A 20,606-nucleotide genomic window follows, 5' to 3' on the forward strand; every position below is an offset into this window, starting at 1 on the left:
GTGTTTTTTGATTTTGGAGTTACAAATCCGTCTGCATTAATATCTTCGAAAGAATTGAAAATGTCATTTTACACGCTCTGTATGCGATTCACGTGCGAGTTGCTTGGAAGATTATTTAAATCGGAATAAGTTGTTTAATTGCTTTTATTTTTTTTTGGGAGTGGATGGACTTTTGTAATTCATTATAATATTACGGTTAATGTTATCTGAAGAAGATAAGGCTTGTTGACTGGTCGTCGATACTTGGCCGCCGGCTGATAGCCGGGGCGTCCCGTTGGTCTTGGACACTTTTACGTTATTTTTTAATTAACTGGTTAATTATAATTATTAGTTATTTTTTTATTTACACTAGTAATTTAAGAAGAATTTTCTTTAGAATATTAGTAACTTTTAGAGTTATTTTTTTCCGTTTTAACCATGTAAAAATGAAAAATAAATATTTATATTTGACGTGTTAGGTGAATAAAGCATAGGAAGAGATTATACGCGTGTAGATAATAGTGAGAAAAAATACTATTACTCAACAACTTTAAATTTTTCATTGGGTCGGTGAATACACTTAAAGCAAATACTTGTTGGCGGTGTATTAACAAGAGCTGTTTGGAAAAAGTGTATACCAATAATGAAAACAAAGTTTCTCCAATCAATCTATTTTTCATAACCACGAAACATATTCACCGGCCACCATCGAAAGACTTATTGTAAATTTAAATTGTAAGAGAAAAGCAATCGATGATTCCTGGACTAGACCAAACAAATTATAATAGATTATTTTTTTAGTAAATTCATTTTAAAATATTGACTCATATTATAATGTTAAATGTTTATAATAATAATATATGATAATAGTTAATAATTAAGTGTAATAATGTTTTTAGTATATTTTCAAATTTATAAAAAAATAACTAATGTACTTTTAAGTAATATAGAAATTTATTTGGTGAAAACGAGTATTGGGGGAAAAGGGAAATACACTTTTAGTAGAAACAAATTACGCCCAATATTTTTTCTGTCTTTGATTTTGTCGAAAACTGGTATTCTATAATTGTCGTTGTACCATAACATTTTATTAGTTTTTTTCCAACTATTAAGAAAACTGTTGTAAAATTCAGAAGATAACCCAATATAATATTTATTTATTTTTTCTACTGACCAAAATATCATTAGCCGAATTTCGTATTATTTCAAAAGTACACTGAAATTATAATATTTATTTTTATTATTTACTATTTTTTATTATTTTTTTTTTTGTGACACAATTAAGTGCGATAAATTCTACCATGAAACATTTAATTGTAAACTTTTTATAATCATTAACTAATTCACTGTTTATGTTATAAGTTTTATTGTTTTGTTAAATTTTCTAACCATCGATCGACTTGTGAAAAAATTGTAGATTCAGTAAAAATAGAAGCATAAAATACTTTTTCAATACATATCTTTAAAACAGTGATCCGAAAAATAATAACACTTATTATTATATACATATATTTAATTATTTATTGTATTATATTATAAATTATTATATAGTGGTGTTTTGGTTTTTTTTCTTTTTTTCTTTTATTTTAACTTGGAAAATTTAATATACAGTTTTACATAGTTTAAGTAGTTAGTAAAATTTGTTTTCCATACCTACTTATTTAATATATATATATTAATTAAGTATTTTATAATAGGTAATTAAATTATAGTTCAGCTAATGCGGCATTACATTTTAGTTACTTAGCGCAGTAATTTTTCACTTGCCTATGCGGAAAACGTTTAAATATGTCTCTAATTCTATAATGAGAAATTTTGAAAAGATCAAATGGGTCAATCAATTATTTAAAATTCGTAAGCTAATTCTCAGTAGATTCTGTGTTTAAAATATAAACGAATGGTATTCTATCTCTAGATAATGGATAGATTTGTAAGTAAAAAATTATTATTTCAACAAATTTGAACTCTAGGGATAACTATTCAATTATTTAGTATGCCATTTCCAATTTTAATGCGTAGATAATAATGCTTTTTGCGTTATATATTTTAAAAAGCCATTAATCGGATCCAGTCGTATTTATATTGGTTCTTAATGAAAGCGACAAACGAACGATTTGAAAGATAAGAAGTTGAAAAATATATATTATACTTTGGTGATGGTTAAGTTGAAAAAAAATCGTACGATATAGGTACCTATAAATATTAATAACGTAGACAGGTAGAAGCAAAGCGAACTTTTTTAACATTATTAAGTCTTTGTATACATTTAGCACCGCTTACCTCTCATTAATATCAAGGTGAATATATATATATTTTTTAATGGTATCAATTCATCATAACATGGTAAATCAGAAGGTAGCCGCCATTCAATTCTAGATTTTTCATATAAACCTGCGATTTTGATAAGTAATAGCATACTAAACCCCGTTCATGACGCCAATGCAAACGCGTGGTGCATGTATTTCATGTACATAATTATTTTGGTAATAGAACAAATTTCATTTTCTACGCTTGCAAGAAAACAAAATAATAAGTGGTATGAAATATTCTCAAATGGCATTTTGTTCTATATTCCAGTGTATTACTATACGGGACTAAAATTAAAGGTAATTATGGTATTTACCTGATAAAGCGGGTACAGTATAAATAAGGGCTGTATGTAAACTGTGGCAAAATTAACCATTTTCTAAAAGTTGATGTGTAAACTGCGACAAGAAAAAATTAAACATTATTGCATCGAATCCATTTGCAACGAAACCAATAAGATAAATTTTACAAGTTGCGAAAGTTTATTTTATATACCAACACAGGTCCTATTTTTTAGTGAACCCCGACACGAAGTGTGTAGTCCGAAACTGTGAGTGTGTATTATGAATTCGAGAAGTATGTACCTAATAAATACTAATAAATAAGAACTACTTTTTCAGGAAGCCAGTTTCAGCAAGACAGCTGATGAGGACTTAAATATATCTATTAAATTTTAAATTATACACCCCATATTAAAATAAATAATTTGTAAATAGTTTTCAAATGTATATGTACCAGTCAAAAGTATATTTTCATTTTAAAAAATAATAACAGATTGGTAGTTACTTATATATAATGTGCAATTTGATTAATGAAAAAGAACTATTTCTAAAAAATATTACTGACATTGTATTATAAATTATAATCATATGGAAGGGGGTAGAGTGGGTTCTGTATCATATCATTGTACATTAAGAAATGTGTAGTACGAATTTTTTTAAAAATTAGGGGCTGTGCCAAAGATATTACAAACTATATAATATGTAAAATGTACGTATGTGTACTTATGTACGTATATCGTTTAATTAATTACGTGTTCCCATGTTTTATTACCACTTGTTTTCAAAAACAAATCAATTCCTATTTAAATTTGAATTTCAAATTGTTTGACACTATTAATTATTTACCATTTTGGCTAAACATTGTTATAAATTTCATCACGTGGAATTAAATATGAAACTTTTAACTACTTCTACTGATATTGAACACTAGTAAGTAGGTACTAATTAGTATTATCAAAAGCAAAGAAACCAATATTTATTTAATATTATTTTATTTTTTTATTAATTAAATATTAATTATTTCAATATTTCATTAAAACTTAAAAATACATTTGGATTTACCTTACCATTTTGTACGCAAGATGCAAAAAAAAAATAATTAATTAAACGATGTACTTACATAGGTACACTTAAGTACATATTACACACAATATAGTATACTATATATTTTTCGTATAATATTATAGGTATATAAAATTAAATGCTACAACTTGTGTAATGTACTTGTATCTTATCGGTTTTGTCGCAGATTGTATAATGATAAATTTTTTCTTGCCGCAGTTTACATATCAACTTTTAGAAAAAGGTTCATTTTGGAGCAGTTTATCATCTCTCCAAATAAGGTCTCTTGCAGCAGACATTGTCGAATGAAAATGTATTATATCAATATTATCATACGACGAGTGCAATTTGAGGTACCTACCTACCCATAAATGTATATTAATGATATTCGATAGGTATTTCTATACCCCTGAAATATTGCTGCCTGGAACAATCCACGACTTTTCTTCTCCTGTAGTAAAATTTTTGCCACGCCTATGTTTACACAACATAAATATTGACGGTTACCATTTATATATATATATATATTGGTATTGGTACCTAAGTTGTATACCGTTTCAAATATTGTTTACCATTCACGTATTTTTTTTTGCGCGCGTTGTGTCGATAACGACCCCAAAAAATACATACAAAAAGTATACATTACCTATATACTATAGTATTAGGCAATTCAAATGTAGGATAGAAAATAAGCTAGTACAAACATTTTTAATTATAAAACAACATTTTTCTTCTTCTATTAGCGTGTAAGCAAATTATTATATTGTTATTATTATTATAATAATTATAGCTAAATATAAATAAGAGAGAGAATGAACCAATAAAGACGATCTTCTGTAGTGATTGCGTGTTTCGATCAGTACAGGGAGCATATGCATTTTATTAAATATTAAATTAATTAAAGTTGTGTATGTGTCTGTCCATACGATTTTGATTGACATATACGACATACATATATAAACATACTCGTAATATTTAACTTAAATTATTTTAACTACATCGAGATGGCCGTATTGCAGATACCCTCTGGGCGAATATAAATCTTAAACCTGCAACGACCGTTTGTCGTCACTCATACTGTCATTTACCGCTGTTACGTCGCGTCGTCGGTGAGGGATATGGGGTTGTGGGATCCATGAGCTATGAACTTTTGCGAGTAACTCGTGTAATTACTTCTGTTTGTGTCTTCCGTTATACGTGCCTCAATGATACACATATTTTCCGAAGAATTATGATTTTCGAGTCGTGTTTATACATCAGTGTAACCTGACCTAAAGCTTGTATAAACTTTGATCATAAATACGTACCTACTATTATTATAACCTCATCCCAGAATAGTCAAACAATAATTGTGCGGATAAAACGGAAATTCAATAAATAAATGGACGAATCAACCTTTACTTTGAAAAGATAGTTCACTTTACTATATCGGTGTAATATTACTCAAGTAGCTAATAAGTTCTCAATTAGTTCTTAACACGCTTTTAAAACAAAAACAAAAAAAATCGCATATTTTATAACCTTTTCACTTTGTCTTTATTGATTAAAAAATATTATTTAAGATAATTATTATAATTTGTATATAATAATAATTCAAGTATCCAGATTTTATTTCATATTGCTACAGTTAAGATTTTTTGAATAACAATAAAATAACTTAATTGAAATTCGTGAAAATATTCGAATTTTAATGAAATATCCAATTTTATCAACATTAAATAATCTATTGCTTATTTTTTATTTATTTATATTACAAACATTTTGCAGATTGTTGTGATTTTTCAAATTTTTCAAAATTTAATATGCTATAGCTCATAAAATTAAATAAAAAATAAACAAGTAAATATATGTTAACGACAATTATGTAAATTAGGTAATAATGCGAATGCCAATATTATAAATTTCTAACATTAATAGACAGTTTCGTTAATGCCTATGCATTAAATTGAAAACACAGACTATGTTGTAAGGATCAAATATTTTGTTAATACATTTTTAACTATGACTAGGATATCATCTTAATATCTAGATGAAAAATGTTAATAATTGTATGTACCGAAATATTTAAATTAGGTGAGAAATGTATAAATAAAAGATAATTTATACATAATTATTTATTTTCTAATATTTATGTGCCAAAATGTTGTAGTAAAGACGATAGTTAACGACAATAATTTACCGTCAGAATTATGAGATTAGTTTTTGGAAATATCATAAAATACACATTACAGACTATCCGTCTATAGGTTAACTATCGTTATTTGTTCGTTGCACTTATTGCAAGTCAAACGTTTGTAAATATTAGTTTTGTATACCTACAATAGTTACAGATTCCAGTAGTCTAGTTGTTTCTTATATTATAAGTTATTAACCAATGAATAGTGTTATAATTTAAAAATGGAAGAAGATCGTCATAAGTTGAAGCGATTTTATATGAGTGGAGCAGATAAACGTAAATTGGCAAAAGAAAAAGATAAAAGAAATACAGAAATAATTTCAAAAACTAGGCAAATGACAGTTTTTCATAACACAGCCTAACACATCTTCTTTTGAGGTTAGTTCAAAGTTTAACAATTACTATATGAAGAATAAATATTACTTTTAATAATATATATTATTTGAAACATCCTAAACGGCAAAGAAATATCCTTTTAAATTCAATAAATTCTCATAAAACACCTAAGGTAGATAAAACTTCTTCTCAAAAATTCAAAATTCAAAATGTTTTACCTGTAATTGATAAGTTTATTTCTAACTCGGATGAACGATTGTTTGCTTATGAATTGGTATACTAACGATTTGGCTTTCTTCAAAAAATAGAACAACTAAGTAATCAAGAAATTGAAAATGAAGTAATTAAACTTATTAAAATTTACCAAGATGACATCGATGAATACTTTGGAAATGAACTAATTTAATTTAAAGAATTTTATAAACATTTTAAAGATGAAATCAGTGAATTTCACAATACTAGTCGAGAACATTTAATGTATAAAATATTAATTGATAAGAATGTAAAAGATAGTTTTCCTAACGTTGTAATAGTGCTTCATATTTATCTTGTTTTTATGATTACAAACAGCAGTAGTGAAAGATCATTCACTAATTTAAAGTACATAAAAAATAGATTGCGTACTTCTATGGACGAAGGCAGGCTCAATCAACTAGCTAAAATGAGCTCTGAGTCTGGTATTTTAAGAAAACTTGATTTTCAAAACGTTATTGATAAGTTTGTACAAATTAAATTAAGAAAAATTCTAGGCATTCAATTTTAATTACTCGACATTTTTATTTTTATTATTCTTTGTTTAATTACTTACACCTAATATTATGATGATATTACTCATACTAGTTATATTCAATTTGATTGTTATTATAATTATTTATTGTTAAATAAGTAGTTAATTGTTACTACTACTAAATACGATTATAAATGTTATTTAATAAGTAAAAAAATATATTTTCTTGTTTATGTGCAAGGCCCTAGCAATGCATTCCGCCCAGGGGCCACCACATACTTAAATCCGCCCCTGATTAGCGGCCTCAAAAAAGGCAATTTCTTTTAATTTAATAAATTAATTTTTCAACTCAAGGCCGTTTCTTATTCAACAAACAGATAGTTGATTTAAAATTGTTATCAATTATGTTTAAAATATACCTGAATTATCGTCATAATTTTGGAAGTATTTATAAATGCATAATTGCTGGAAAATAATGAAAATTAACGTTACTTCCTATTCAATATCGTATACTGTCTAATTTAATTGAAAATATTGGTATTGGCTAGGCACTTACGTCAATTCCTTAATTTACGTTTTTGCTAGTAACATATACATAAATATATATTTTTTAGTAAGAACAATGTATGAGGAAATTAGTATTACATATTCAATGATAATTTATTAGTCTAAAATTGGAAATATATACAAATAGCTTAATAAAATAAAAAAAAAAAAATTAAAAATTATATCATCTGCAGTAATGTTATTAGCATTCAGTGATAATTTCAAATTTCAACGATTAATGTTCTTCGAGTTACAATGGAAAAATTGCAGTTTAGTTGAGAAATTTTAAAAAGACCACCTTACGCACCAAAAATATTACATTTAGAAGAAAGTTAATAATTATAGCAATCCTTATGGTTGAAGTATTATTAGCAGACACAAAAAATAAATAAAAATAATAGTAAAATATTTAAATAAAAAATAAAAAAATAACATTAAAAAAAGAAAACTATTGTCTTAGTAAAACCAAAATTAAAATTATATATAATATCGTTTAACTGTAATATTTTACTTCAATACTTAAACAATACATAATAATATCTTTTAGATTTTAGTTCGGGTTATAATGTTAACATTTGTTCAATTATTATATGCACCTTTTCAATCAGTGGAAGTCAATATTATTATTCTAAGCGTTAAAGAAACTATTTTGTTTCATTTTATATAAGTTTTATTTTATTTGAGGTGAGAGTTTTCGAGGTCACAGAAATATTTGCAAAGTACTACATAATATTTTGATCGGTGAAAAAGTAGCTAGTATTAAACCAGTACTTGTCTGCAGGGCCGTGCCTAAGGGGAGGGGTGCGAGGGGTACGTGTACACCAGGTACCAAAAGTGGAGACACGCTAAAAATGATTCTTGGCACTGGTTATGCTAGGCATTCGTATAGATCTGATCGAATAATAAGATCCTCAAAAATGTTTTTTTATAAAAAAAAAAGATTTTCAAATTAACTATGCATATCATTCCTAGTGAACTTATTTAACGTATGAACATTATTATTTATTATTATTAATATTATTATTATTATTATTATTATTATTATTATTATTATTATTATTATTAGTATATATTATTATTATTATTATTATTACTCTCCAATGAACAAAGCGTGGAATTAAATTAAAATATGAATATTTGAATTGACAACTCCGATTTGATGTTTTAAATAAATTTTTGAATTTTATTTTAATTCAAAATCATTACACCTCAATATATTTATACTTCATATAATCGTAAACGGTCCACTTAAATAAATGATTAAATATAGATTTAAAAAGAAAATCAAGTATCATGAGTTATTAATTAATCATTAATAAAAATGTATATTAAAACAAAAGTAATACATAAATTAAGAAAATTATTTAAGCTAATTACCATTATTGTTGAAGCCTTTACATTAAATTACAAAGAAAAAAAACATTAAGTAAAAATATATTTAGCCATCAAAAGTGAAGCTCTTAACTTTAATATTTTAAACGTCTTACGTTGAATGCATGGAAATTTAACAAGGTTGAACTGTTGACCTGACACTTTTACAAAGGAAATTGTTCATAAGCTGACGTACATAAGTTTCATAAGGTCTTAAGTAAAGTGTTTATACCACTATATACCACCCTTGCTATTCTAGAAGTTCTTTAACCTTTGGGGCACCTATATTTTACGTTTAATTTAATAACTATGAACAATTATTTTCGCCATTTCCGCAAGTATCTGTCCATATAGGTATTAGCCGCTAAATAAAATTTACATAGTTCCCGTCATTAAATACACACTAGCTCACTACAGTAAACACATTAAAAGTGAATAATTCGGTAAACTGATATTTGTAGAATGAATTACCACCGCGCGCGTTTAATTTCTGTGTACACATGTATATAGTCCTCAGGTGCCTGTACATGTTATTTTTTATTCGTTCCGTTCAAATTGATATTATATTTTTATAATCACTAGTGTTTATCTTTTTGATGTAAAAAAATAACCAATCAATTGCTTCTCAATTAGCTTTTACTCTGTCAGCGATTTGTTAAAAATGAAATATAACGCACGCGTAAGATATTTGAACTATCGACGATCACACAGATATTTTAATGTTCTTACAGTTGTATCATGTGAGTGAATATGCTCACAATATATATTTTGTTCAGCGATCGCCATTTCGTGTCACTGAAGTTTTCACATGTGAACGTACAACGTGGAGTTATATGTTTAGTTGTAATATATTTTACTCAGTTCAGTAAATTATATTAAAAAAAAAAAAATATGTGTAAGATCTTATCAGACGTTCTTTTAGGCCTTGGGTAAATATTATTCCAAAATCTAATGAGAATACGTTCATAGATATGCGCATGGAGGAATGCCGGGTGTGCTCGGGCACCTTTAGAAATGTAATAAATGGAGCCCTACAATTTAAGTTAAAGAGTAAGAGGCCTCTAATCTTACCGATGTTTCTCAAATTAAATGTAATTTATTCTAAAATATTTGGTAAAAAATAAATGATATTTCGTAATAGAATAAATAAAACTTTCTAAATTTCATGCGAAAACTTATTATGATAATTTAACAGCTACAATTAACTGCAAAAGTAAAAAATATTTATTGGGAATAATATACCACAATATTAAATACAAATTAATGTCATGTTTGTTTTATTATTTATATGTTATAATTTATTAAATATGTTTAATAAACAACACGTTTTGTTAAAATACGGACCAAAATTATTGAAGGTGCCCCCTGAAATACAGGTCTGCACACGCCTATAAACACGTCATACTATTATGTACACATAACCACAAATATATTTTTTTTTAAGTGGAAAAATATTATTTAATGCAAATATTTTTTATAATGTTTTTAAGAATTTTGCACTGTACATTTATCCATATGTTTAACCGACGTGATGTATGTATAACTACTATGAAACCCATGTTATTCACCTCATAACATTATAATGCATACACTATAAAGGATTAAATATTTTAATTTGCTTTTATAATTTATATTATACACATTGACAATCAGTCGATTCATTCACACAAACTATTTATTATAGTTTTTGTAGTATACCTTATATATTATCTGGAATGTGAATTTTTAACTTTTTGAATTCCATGTTCACACTTATACTATTGTATAAAGCCACGCCCCCTCACCACTACAAGATTGAAATATAATGATTGTACTAATAATTAAATAAATAATATTTCATTGAATTGTAATTCATTTATTTGTAATGAGAAGGAGGAATAAATATTATTTAAACTTCAAATTTTTTAAACAAAGTGTATTATAAAATTATTTTAACTTTTTTAAATCTTAAATATAAATTGATGAAAGGTTGGTGTTGTTTAACTTTAATTAATTTCTTAATTTTAGGTAACATCTGTAAAAGTGTGCATAAATAAATGCGTGTGCAAATAGAAAATAACGTAATTACTCAATATTGTTCGATAAAAATATAAATAATGGCTAATTATGTTTTCGTGTTTCATGGTTTTTAAAAATGTTCACTCCTTCCTTGAAATGTTGTCACGCCTCCCTAAGGGGAACGCTCATAAGTTGAGAACTATTGATCTAGAATAAAGAAATTATTATTATTTCTTTATAAATGTCATGTAGTACTCGTAACATTTAATAATTAAAATCCTATCAAAATTATCTATTCTTAGATTTTGAACTTTTGAAATTATTTTAAAAGGATTCTATTTGTAATTTTTAAAATATTCTGTACAAAACTTTATGTAGTCTTAAAGTTATTGAAAACCAATAGAGTTTGATTAAAGAATATATTAATTGCAAACTCGAATTAAGTGCATGAAGAATGGTCATGGTGCCTGAGTATCATACATATAGTCCCCATACTTAAGATACCACAAATTATTTATTGTAGTGTAAGTTACAAATATTAAAATAATTTATCAATTATCAAATAAAACAAATTTAGTAAATCTTTATTTATTAAAAACATATACATTTTATATGATATATATCACATATAATACATTTTTTTCAGTTACCTATCAGGAAATCTAAAAAAATTCTCGCCCATTTGAATAGTATCAAGGTATTACATATTTTTGCAATACTTAAACATTTTGATAGTCCTAAGAAAGTATAATACTTCAAGGTCGAGATCAGTGTTCGGATTTATATAGATAAATAATCTAAATTAATTATCAATATATTTATTTATTCATCTTCTATATTATATCAATATAAATAGTTACAAGGTATCTAAACATTTATTTTAGATACAAATTTTACTAATATAATCCTTTAAATCTATTTAAAAACATTTCGATTACCAGAACTTCTGCAAACAATTTTACTAAATTTTTAATTAAATTCTGAATCAAAGTTTATAAAACGTAAATAATATAATTTACAAACATTTATAAATAGGTAACGATAATTTTTTTATAATTTTTTGTATGCGGTAGGTATAATGTTTATTGTTTATAAATACAAATTGAAAATTTACTATTTTAAGAATTTACACTTGTAGTTATTGGCATATTAATTATTCATAACATTTATGGAAAGTCATAAATTTAATGTCACATAGTTAATATTTAATTTGTATTTTAACTATTTATAATTATAATTATGACGAAATTGCTAAATTATAAATGTTATTACTTTAATATAATTTATATAAATGTTTAGTTTAAAATATATGTTATTAGATTTTACCTGTTCCATTACTCATTGTTTCATTAATAAATAATTTAGAAATCATAAAAAAAAAACGATTCTACACATAATCAGTATTTGAGATGTATAAAAGCAAATAAAATAATAATAAAAAAAACTATAATGTTTGGTTTGCACTCATTTAAAAATTGTTTTTTTATCTAAATAAAAAACTATTTATCTTTATCTTTATCGAAATAAATATAAATTAAGTTATCTTTTATTTTTAATTAGAAACATTTGAAATGTGTTATCTTTATCTAAAAAGATATTACTTTTGTAATCCGGGCACTAGTCATGTTACACAACTTATTTCAGCGTAGAAATACCTTTTACCCAAAAAAACACATTTCATTGTAAATTCACAATATATTTGCCCTTTTTTTTTTTTTTTTTAATTTTATAAATATTTTCTGTGGTGTGGCATTTATATTTTTTCGTTTATAAAAATTGATTCAATGTAATGTATATTTAAACATTTGTAAAAATTGAAGGTTTATGTGTAACTATAAAAAGTTATTGAAATAATTTATCAAAAAAATAAAAATCCAATATCATAGATAATGTATTTTTACTTTTTATAACAAAAAAAATGGGAACACCTACTAAGAATTTACACTGATTGGTTTTTTCCTGTGAAACTTGGTTTTTTTTTTGTTTAAAAACCGTAACTATTATTTTTTTCATTGATTCACGTACACAATCCCATGTTTTCGCTCGAATGGTACTCCGTATCGTATTCTATCTGTGGTGCGTAATCCTAAAATTTTGTGTATCACGTCCTCATAATGTTTATTTAATATATTCTTGTGTGATAATAAATAGGGATAAAATAAGTACTGTACATAAGTGTGACAATCGATCCTGGACATCAAATTTTATTTTAGAATATCTTCTTTTCTCAAATACAATTATAAGGAATCAAAATTTTTAAAACACAGGAAATACTTATAAATAAATAATAAATAAATAAATTAATTAATTAAATAATTTAATTGAAAAAACAATTAAATATTTTTTCAAAAATGCGATGAAAATCAGAAAAAAAATGTCTTGATAACATATCGCTGATATTTTATATAAAATATATATTTATATAATTTTTCATATAATTGCCCTTATAGTCTACATCACAATACGATACTGTACAAATAATTACCTTAAAATTTCATTGTTAATACGATAATATTATGAAAACACAAAATACGTTGATATTGAATACAGATAAAATATTTTTTATATAAATAACAAACAATATGTTATGTATTTTTTAATAATAATTTATACTTATCAGTGACTTAGCTATAGTCCAAACCACCCTAGGGCCAAATCATATCACTGTGCCTCTCGAGAAATTTACCTCTTAATCAGGGATCAGTACATTTTCCCGACATTCAATTGCCTGACACCTTAATTGCCCGACTATCTCAAATTATATTATAAATAAATATGTGTCAAAAATTATTCAAAATTTCAATAAAATATTATATTATATTATATAATGTTATTTAATATTTAATGAAATAGTAATAAAATATTGTATATAAGTATTACTTACACTAAAAATATGTAAAATATATTATCGGGCCTCGGGCAAATGGATTCGGGCAATTGAAGTGTTGGGCATTCGAGTGTCGGCCAAACATATCAGACCCCTTAATTAAACTAACTACTTATCTTACTTAGTTATCTAAAATAACATGTATATAATATTTCAATATTTGAACATTGTGTATAAAAATCTCTTAGATCAAACAAAGGAATTTTTCCTTGATTTAAGTTTTGTAAATTTTTTAACCAAATTACGTTCTGCGTTTCTGAGTATGTATTGTGTGTATAAAATTACCGTGATAAGTAAGGTTTGTTTAATGAATTATTCAAATTCACTCAAACTTGATTTATTATTAGAAATAAATAAAATTTATAATGAATTAATTATAACATAATACACTCATATTTATTATATATTTGGGTAATATTGTAATAATATTCATTAATATTGAATGTTCAGATTTTGTAATATTTGCTAATTATTATAGTATACAGATAAAAATAGCTAAGTTAGATATAAATTTGTTTTATATACCATTTTGCTTGCCATTGAAATTTGTCAGCGAGCTACGCGTGTTATAGGTTCGCCACTCCTGCTCTATGGTCGAACTTCTTTAAACAGCGAGTTTTATTCCTTTATTGTAAATTTTTATTTAGTATTTTGTTATTTACTATTATTTTCAAGAGTTATATGCGTATACAATTGCACCATAGTGATTAGATACAACATATTATTATAATATTGTAAAAGGAGTCATTTAAACCAATTATTAAGCTAATGTTCGATTATGATATGCAATATAATGATAAATTGACTATAGTAATGGAATAATAGGTAATTTTGAAACTGTACAATATCCATAAATATGTTATTGTACTCAAATATTGCTGTGAATATTTCGTGAAACAATACCAACCAAACTTCGATTGAGTTTTGTATAAAAATATTGTTTATACAAATACCGTTACGTGATATTTACAAAAAATGTAAAATTTCTCACTTTATTTTTTGAAAATTTGACCACCAAACTCCTGGTCGAAAAATAATATCCGAAAATCAAACTGAATTGTAGATTATAATAATTCGTAAGACTTCAGAAATTTACATTTTTCTCCACTAAAAATTAAATATTGATCACGCTTTATGAAATACGTGCCGTCAACGAATACTATTGATAAGTCCATTTGTTTGGAATTTCATTTAATAATCGCTTAGAATGATTTTATAGAAAACCACTGAAGTAAACAATTTCGTCGGATAAAAAAAAAAAAACACTGTTTTAATGATAATAAAGCAAACGGGTGTAATAATTCGATAATAATATTAACGTGCTATAACGGTGTACCCAACTCCATTAAAGAACACACAACGCTAATAACGAATAGCAAAGGTCAACTGTGCACACATCGTATACATTCGGTATGTGTACACATGTTTGACATTTAAGTACTATACTGCGGCGATCAATTAGGCGTGTACTCATAATCCGAGCACTAATTAGTAACATAATTTTTGTTTTTTAAAAACATCGCGTCGGACTGCATAGGTACTCCAACTAGGTATACAACAATCTACTATTTTCGTCACGCTCATATCTTTTATTACAATGTAGGTGACCTATACGGTATAATGTTATAATAGAAGTTAATAGCTTTACGCGATGCGCAATATGCATACATATATGTGTATAATACAGTTTAAATGTTTATTGTTTGGATTACCGACTATAAGTAAATAATTCTGTATTAACCGTCTTGAATGTATTACGCATACTCGTAAAAGCGAATAATATGATATTATTTTTCCACCTTACAACCGAATGATGCACTAAGTAACAGATATGGTGAAGTTTCTGTTTTGCAGTAATGCGATATCTTTAACACACCCATCTGGACAGTTGGGGAGCTTAAAGTTTGGTTAATCATGAATTGAGAATCAGAGACACAATTTTTTCGAGTTCTAAATTGTTTTCGAAAGAACCATGGAAGGCGGAGGTGCAAAGCTCGATTTTATGAGAATAAAATAGATGCAATATTTTCAAAGGGCATTTCAAAATATTTATTTTAAGGAGATTTTCGTTACACGGAGTTATCTGTAAAGATAAGTTCCGCTAATTTCATAACGCTTTATTTTTGATTCAGTAAAAATATGTATAAAAATATATCAAATAGATTCAAATCACCGTTTAGGAAGAACTATGCGACAAGAAATCCTCTATTCAATAACCATTAGATCAGAGAATATTTCGAATACACCTCTAGATTCTAGAATAACTAATTGATAATTTTCTAATTGGAACGTTATACCTCTGTATAATGTTATATTAATTTGGTACGTGCGTGAAGTTAGCCCCCCGACATTGTCTGATCTACTCCGGACCAATGCCAATATTTTGTAACTCATTTGTAACTATTTATAACACACTTTTCAGAATTTGTAACTCCTTACTTTTAGCGCAATCGACATTTTTTTGATGGGGGGGTGGCCAACTTCACATAGCCCCCCGACTTTGTCAGAACGACTCCGGACCAACGCCATTCTTTTATAACTCATTTGTAACTATTTGTAACACAGTTTTCAGAATTTGTAACTTCTTACTTTGGGCGAAATCAACATTTTCCTGATGGGGGGGACAGCCCCCCGACTTTGTCTCATCGACTCCGGACCAACGCCATTCTTTTATATCTCATTTGTAACTATTTTAACACAATTTTCTGAATTTATAACTCCTTACTTTGGACACTATAAAAAATATTTGATTGGGGAACTTCACGTAGCCCACCAGCGTCTATGAAGTTTCTCCCCTTCCATATGGTCCATATAGTAGACTTCAAAAAAAATTGCGATACCTGACTCCTGGTGTTTTTGAATATTTCATTTTTACTATTTTTTAAATTTTTCATTGGGTATTATTTTTAATAGATATTTATATTAATTGTATTTAATAATTGTTTTCATTAATATTAATTTAATCTTACCAGTTTTTAGAACTTCTTAATTTCACCGTAATAGGCTTTTTTAATTGAGTGGAGGATAATTCACACAGCCCCCTCCCACTTTGTTCTATTTGTTCCAAACCTTCACTTATATATTACCTTAATATCTCATAACGTACTTATGTACCTACCTATTTTTTTTGTGTATAGTGTAAAATCCTTAAATCCGATCCTTAAATAAAATTATTTTTATTCTTATTATTAAACCTATTGTTTTTTTTTTTTGTGGTGGTGACGAGTTTTTATATGCATGCTGTACTTCATTGGGTTTTCCTATTTTGTATGTAATGGTATCTTCCATATATGCCGATTTCTGTAGACAATAATATTACGGGCTAGACTTTACGGTTTGATAACAATAATATTATAAAATTAAAATTAAATTAATTATGTTCTCATTTGCATTCCAGACGTCCAGTCACATGCTCCCTAATCAAATATTTTTTATAGTGCCCGAAGTAAGGAGTTACAAATTCAGAAAATTGTGTTACAAATAGTTACAAATGAGTTACAAAATATTGGCATTGGTCCGGAGTAGATCAGACAATGTCGAGGGGCCAACTTCACGCACGTTAATTTGGTTGTTGCTTTCTTTTGTTATAAATTCTATAATGAATATCAAATAATATTTGTACAAGTTTTATTGGTACTATGCTATAGTAATAATGTACTTCTCGTTCAACGTGAAATTACATTTTCTAAAAGTGTATTGTGTTAGTGATTAATATTATAAACAATTGATTTTGGGCTATTATTAGTTCACTACAATATATGTCATTTATTTTCCGTAAAATATTCAATATCAGATACTATTCTTGATGGACAAAAAACCCCGAAAGAATAAGTAAACTGCATAAACTTTTAATAGTATGAATTATTTATTGACGTTTTAGAGTTTTAACAAAGTGGAAAACCTTAAAAGCTTTTTAATTCACTTCATATGTATTTTTTTCTTTCTCGTGATTAATTTTTTTCTATTTAAAATCAATATCAAATATAATTTATAATTTACGTATGTAAGTTCATTTATCAATAAATGGTACCTAGTTAATATTTGTCTCAGTACATAATTTATCATACTGTTATCTTATGAATTCATTTATATGGAAATCACTTGTAAAATAGGGTGATATATTATAAAATACTCACACAATCATAATGTATACAATTATTACATTATAATAATTATTTAATAAAATAAAATAATTTAAAAATATCATTGTTTAAATTGATAAATCATCATAATTATAAAATATCTAAAAAAATAATTGGATATATGTAATTGGATATAATATATAATATATATAATTGGATATATATAAATAATAAATTCTAAGATATTTTCATGAAATATTATTTATAAATATACAATTAACAAAAATAATATAACTACGCATTAAAATACAATTTAATACATAACACAAAATATATAAAACTATATAAAAACCTCAATATATGCAAAAAAAAAAAAAAATGATATAGTAGAAACTAAAATTTCATGAAAATTTCTGAAATCTGAATTAAGAACAAAATTAACTTAACGTAATTATGGAATTAATTAATTAGTAACTACATATAACTGACTAAAATATATTTCTTTATAAAATATTTTCAAAGAAAAATGGCTCGTTAAGTAACATAGTTAATAGTAACTTAACTTTAACTTTTGAACTCATTAATGCTAAAGATTGCTATTCGGCTTTCGTCATTTTTTCTAGATTTCCAAATGGCTTCATCTTTTCCGAATTGGTGATTCCCATATTGGGAATTTCAATCGACTCCTCGGCGTAGAACAATTCCTCTAAATTAATATCGATTACACCAAAATTCGCTACTATTCCATTTAGAGATGTGAGCTCAGTAAATTTACCCGGTAAAATTTACGGGTAAAAGTAAATTTACGTACATTTTACCAAGTATTATTTATCCGGTATTTTTTTTTTATCATTGAAAAAAATTAAGTGACCCCTTATTTTAAATGTGTTTACTAGCGGAATACATTTTATTCACTTTTATAGAGAATATACTCATATATAGATATAGGTATATCTACAACCATGGTTTTATTTAATCAGCGTAGCATTTTTTTTCCCCAGTTTTTAAAACTAGGACCGAGATAACCAGCGTAGCCTAATAAAATGCAGGCACTGTATTCAGTATCAGTGGCGCAACCAAGGGGGGGGGGTCCCCGGGTCCAGACTCCCTCCTTGAGTATTTATTAAATGGAACATTTTTTAATTAATTTGGGAATATAATAATATATTATAAGTATAATAAATTTTGTTAACCAACTAAATAATTTTGATAACTAACCATTATCATAGCAGTTATGACATATTGTCATTTTCTCTTATCTTAATCTGTGATGTCCATAGATCGTAGTAAGTTGTAGGAGAAGTAGTCCGTGGCGAAAATTGAAAATCGAACTAGTGCTACCAACCATTTTAATCGTGGTCATAGACATTAACTTAAACATGTTTACTTTATAACGTTTATGATAATCGCTTATCGCAATATACTCGTAATATTTTAACCTATTCCTACAATTATAGTCCTACTAACGTACTGTATTATCAAACAACAATTTGCTTTTATTTATCTCAACTTAACGGTCGTAAACGGTTGTCTAGTTAATATAAAATTGTATATTTCTGTTCTATTCGTATTTTGTACTTTATATTTTCATTATGAAACGTATAAATACATATTTTAAAGTATTAGATTCATCAGAATCAAATTCTAAACTTACAACTAATGGTGTTCAAACTTCTAATACAGAAACAGTGAGTGTAGTTGACCATAGTATTTTCGATATTAACATATATGTTGGTAAAAAATTGAACGATGCTGAAAAAATTAAATACCTAGAAAACATCTGGATTCCAGGTAAGATTTTTTCATTTCCTTCTACTGAGCATGGCAAGAAACTATTAAAATTTTAATATAACCGGCTAGAAAAATGGAATTGGCTTGCTTATAGTAGAGTAAAAGATGGCGCCTACTGTAAATATTGTGTGCTTTTTTCTCAATCAAAAGATGGTATGGGTAATCAGCCGCTTGGTCAGCTTTGCACAGAGGCTTTTAATAAATGGAAGCTTGCTGTAGAACGGTTTAATAATCATGAAAACGAATTATCATCAAAATAGTGTTATCGATTTTCAATCAGTTTCTGCAATTGTTATAGGAAAATCCGATTTAGTTTATCATCAATTAAATAAAGCTGAAAAAACTCAAAAAGAAAACAATCGAAATATTATTATTCCAGTAATTGATTCGGTACTTCTATGTGGCTGACAAGGCATTGCACTTAGATGTCACCGTGACTCTAGAGTTCTTAAACTTGAAGATCCAATTATAAATGAAGGTAATTTTAGGGCGTTATTGAGATTTTTTCTTAATACAACTGCAACATCCAGCGGTGAAAGTTTTATATTAGCAAGAGAAAATTGTGCTAGAAATGCACAATGCATAAGTTGGAAAATACAAAATGAAATTGTTAGCATCTGTTATGAAATTATTTCATCAAAAATTGTAAAAAGAATTAATGAAAGTAATTTTTTTTCAATAATAGCGGACGAAACAGCTAATATATCGGGTACTGAACAATTTGCTCTACTCGTATATGCCCGTTATTATGATAAGAAAAAACAAAAATATTTGTGAAGATGTTTTAAAATTTATTCCGGTACATGATGTGAATGAGTGGGAGATTTAATGGAGTTGCAGCTTTAATCAGAAATGATCATCCTAGTGCACTGTAGTGTCCATAATCTTAATCTTTCAATCTCAAGTGCATGTAATATTCAAGGAATACGGAATACTATGAACACAATAGAAACATGTTATAATTTTTTTAACACTCCGAAGAGACAATAGTTTTTTTTCAACACATTTAGACAAACTAAAAAAAAACGAATTTTCATCTCAAAAACAAAAATTAAAAAGATTA

This window comes from Sipha flava, unplaced genomic scaffold, assembly GCF_003268045.1.
Source record: "Sipha flava isolate LNK unplaced genomic scaffold, YSA_version1 530_pilon_pilon, whole genome shotgun sequence".
Taxonomy (NCBI): Eukaryota; Metazoa; Arthropoda; class Insecta; order Hemiptera; family Aphididae; genus Sipha; species Sipha flava.